Source organism: Marmota monax, unplaced genomic scaffold (genome assembly GCF_021218885.2).
Source record: "Marmota monax isolate L192 unplaced genomic scaffold, Marmota_monax_Labrador192_F-V1.1 WCK01_AAM20220418_F8-fsc00560, whole genome shotgun sequence".
NCBI classification, from domain to species: Eukaryota; Metazoa; Chordata; class Mammalia; order Rodentia; family Sciuridae; genus Marmota; species Marmota monax.
In genome coordinates, this window is record NW_026694225.1 from 136,365 (window position 1) to 141,038 (window position 4,674).

Genomic DNA, 4,674 nt, shown 5'->3' on the forward strand with positions numbered 1-4,674 from the left:
GACAAGTTCTGGAACGACCCAGATGCCCTTAAACAGATTAATCAAAAAGTAAAATATAATATAATATAATATAATATAATATAATATAATATAATATATATGTGTATGTGTGTGATATATATATACATATATGATATATATGTATATATATATGATATATATGTGTATATATATATATATATATATATAGTTTCTCAGCTATAAAGAAGAATTAAATACCAGCGTTTACTTCTAAATGGATGAAAGTGGGGAACATCATGCTAAGTGAGGTAAGCCAGACTCAGAGAGTCAGTAGTTAAATATTTATTTCATACACAGAAGCTAGACCAAAATAAGGCGGGTAAAGAGGGGTTTTCTATGAGGATAGAGAAGAGATTAGGGAGTAAAGAAAGGAGAGATGGGAAAAGGAAGGAATTCCAGAATGAAATTTAACATTTATGTTTTGTACAAAAATAAATATATCAGAGTGAATTTCCCATTTATGTATATCTATAGAGCACCCTCTTAATAAATTTAAAAGAAAGGCCAATATAGTATAGGATGAGGAATAGGGGAAGAGAAGAGGAGAGGGAGTTAAATAAAGCAAATTATTTTTCATGCATGTATTATTATGTCAAAATTAACTGAAGTATTATATATAGTTATGATGCACTATAAAAACATTTAAAAATCAAGACTGAATCAAGAAGAAGAAGAAGAAGAAGAAGAAGAAGAAGAAGAAGAAGAAGAAGAACTTTAGATTGCATTAATTCCCATTACCTATTGAGACATCAACAGATTGAAAGCTTAAAATAGATGGAGATACAACTTCCATAGATTTACATTGGGTTTTAGTCATTTATATGGCTAATTTACATACATTTCATGTTTTTTTTTTGTGGTGCTAGAATTGAACCCAGGGCCTTGTGCATGCTAGGCAGGCACTCTACCTACCAAGCTATATCAACAGCCCCTCATGTTTCTCACTTTTCAAATAATTTTATAGTCATCAATAATTATAATTACTTGACAGCTAATAATTAGTTATAGATAAATTATAAAACCAAATAAAGATATAGATATATAAACATTTGCCTTGCAAACACTAGTCTTTTAAGAATTTTGGGGGCTGGGGTTGTGGTTCAGTGGTAGAGCACTTGCCTATCATGTGTGAAGCACTGGGTTCTATCCTCAGCACCAATAAAATAAATAAAATAAAGGTACATCAAAACTAAAAGAAAATTTAGAAAAAGAATTTTTAGCATCTTACTTCATGAAATTCTATTAAACTTAACTCATTTGCCTTGTGGTTTTCAGAGTATTCAAACTTGTAGGATTTCATGTTTTATAATTCAGTTTCCATGTTGACATGAACATTTATACAGATGTTTATTAAACATTGAAATGCATCTGTTTTTTAGTTGTTATTTTTGTTTATAATTTACATGTACTATGTTTTATCATGTTTTTAATTCATTGGTTCCGTAAATCCATTAAAACACCAGACTCAAAAGGACAGGAAATTAGTGGGTTTTCTATTTATTTCATCTCCACTGCCTGAAATGGTGCCTTGCTTTAGAAAAGGCTTTCAATATTAGAATTTTATATAAAATAAACACCCATAAATCAAAGGCATTTCTGCATATGAAGTACAAATTCTCAGAAAGAGAAATGAGGAAAACTACACCAGTTTCAATAGCCTAAAAAATTTAAAATAAAATACATGGGGATCAATTTACTGAAAGTGGTGAAAGATCTATATAATGAAAATTACAGAACCCGAAAGAAAGAAATCAAAGAAGACCTTAGAAGATGGAAAGATCTAACTTGCTCTTGGATAGGCAGAATTAATATTAACAAAATGACCATACTTCCAAAAGCACTATACAGATTTAATGCAATTCCAATCAAAATTCCAATGACATTCCTCATAGAAATAGAAAAAGCCATCATGAAATTTATCTAGAAAAATAAGAGACCCAGAAGAGATAAAGCAATCCTTAGCAGGAAGAGTGAAGCAGGTGGCATCACAACACCAGACCTTAAACTATACTATAGAGCAATAGTAACAATAATAGCATGCTTTTGGCAACAAAACAGAGTAGTAGACCAATGGTACAGAATAGAGGACACTGAGACTAACCCACAAAACTACAATTATATTATACTAGACAAAGGTGCCAAGAACATGCATTGTAGAAAAGATAGCCTCTTCAACAAATGATGCTAGGAAAACTGGAAATCCACATGCAAAAAAATGAAATTAAACCCCTATCTCTCACCATGCACAAAACTCAACTCAAAATGGATCAAGGACTTAGCAATATAACCAGAGACCCCATGTCTAATAGAAGAAAATGTAGGCCCTAATCTCCATCATGTGGGATTAGGCACCAACTTCCTTGATAAGAGTCCTGTGGCACAAGAATTAAAATCAACAGTCAATAAATGGGATGGACTCAAACTAAAAAGTTTCTTTTCATAAAAGAAACAATCTGTGAGGTGAATAGAGAGCCTACATCTTGGGAGAAAATCTTTACCCCTCACACATCTGATAGAGCACTAATCTCTAGAGTATATAAAGAACGCAAAAAGCTAAACACCAAAAAATAAAATAGCTCAATCAATAAATGGGCCAAGGGCCTGAAGAGACACTTCTCAGAAGATGATGTATGAGCAATCAATGAATACATGCAAAAATGTTCATCATCACTAGCAATTAGAGAAATGCAAATGAAAACCACTCTAAGATCTCATCTCATTCCAGTCAGAATGGCAGCTATTATGCATACAGACAACAATAAATGTTGGTGAGGATGTGGAGAAAAAGGTACACTCATACACTGCTGGTGGGACTACAAATTGGTGCAGCCAATATATAAAGCAGTATGGAGATTCCTTGGAAAATTGGAATGGAACCACCATTTAACCCAGCTATCACTCTCCTCAGTCTATACCTAAGGACTTAAAAACAGCATACTACAGGGACACAGCCACACCAATGTTTATATCAGCACAATTCATAATAGCTAAACTGTGGAAGAAACCTAGATGCCCTTCAATAGAAGAATGGATTAAAGAAATGTGGCATATATACACAATGGAATATTACAATAAAAGAGAATAAAATCATAAAATTTGCAGGTAAATGGATGGAGTTAGAGAAGATAATGCTAAGTGAAATTAGCCAATTTCAAATAAACAAATGATGAATGTTTTCTTTAATATAAGGAGGCTGATTCATAGTTGGATAGGGAACAGGGGCATGGGAGGAATAGACAAACTCTAGATAGGGCAGAGGGGTTGAAGGGGAAGGGAGGGCTCATAGGGTTATTAATGATGGTGGAATGTGAGGAACATTATTATCCCAAGTACAGGTATGAAGACATGAATTGGTGTGAATATATTATGTATACAACCAATATATGAAAAAATGTGCTCTGTAGGTGTAATGCATTCTGCTCTCATATATAAATAAAAAATATTAGAACTGGGAAATGCTTTCAACACAATTACTCAGTCCCAAATATGTGATGAATGCATTGATTCTGGGTTTTTTTGTTTCATTTTATTTGCAGTTCTGTTCAGATTTTCTATTATGTGAAGTTTTTTATTTGCCTGGAAGTAGGTTTTCTTTTTGAGAAAACTTATCCTGAAACTCCTTCCTTGCAATGAGAGGAATGATGTAAAAAGTCAAAGATACATATTTAGAGACCCACAATCTTTTCAGTAAACTTACAATACTTTTACATTAGCAAATTACTTATTTAAGAACCATACAATTCTTTTGACTGAGTCCTTAAAGGCCTGTTTTACTTGCTTGTTCCTCAGTGTGTAAATGAAGGGGTTCAACATGGGACTGATGCATGTAACAAGGACTGTCACCCCCTTGTTAATAGCCACTGAGTCTTTTGCTGCAGGCTTAACATAGATGAAAATACAGCTCCCATAGGTTATGGAAACCACAATCATATGGGAAGAACAGGTAGAAAAGGCCCTTTTCCTTTGTTGGGCAGAAGGGAATTGCAGAATAGTTATAATGATGTATACATAGGATAGAACAACACATATGAGAGTCGTGATAAAAGTTAACACAGCACAAATTATAACCATCTGCTCAATGAGCCATGTTTCTGTGCATGAGATTTTTAGGATGGGTTCTGCATCACAGACAAAATGGTCAATAACATTAGAGTTGCAGAATTCCAGATTCAGGCCCAGGCTAAGTGGTGGGAGTATGACCAACAAAGCAGCTGTCCAGCAACAAAGGATGAGTCTTCTGCAGACCCTAGTGTTCATGATGGTCACATAGTGTAGGGGTTTGCAGATAGCTATGTATCGGTCATAAGACATGGTGGCGAGGAGAAAAAATTCTGTTACACCAAAGAGATCAGTGAAAAATATCTGAATGGCACAACTGTTCTATGTGATGGTCTTATCCCCTGTTGATAAGCTGTACAAGTATCTGGGAATGCAAGCAGTTGTGAATGAGATTTCTAAGAAGGAGAAGTTTTGTAGGAAAAAGTACATGGCAGTTTTGAGGCGTGCATCCAGGAAGGCGAGGGAGATGATTGCCAGGTTCCCAGTTATACTCAGCATGTAGGTGAGAAAGAGAAAGATGAAAATCACGACCTTCAGTTGTGGGTCATCTGTGAGTCCCAGAAGGATAAATGTTGTTATCCTGTGATTTCTCAT

General features: G+C 34.3%; 1 pseudogene; it reads right to left on the reverse strand.

The window, feature by feature from the left end:
• Positions 1 to 3,738: 3,738 nt before the first annotated feature.
• LOC124108153 (olfactory receptor 6C2-like) lies at positions 3,739 to 4,674 on the reverse strand (annotated as a pseudogene).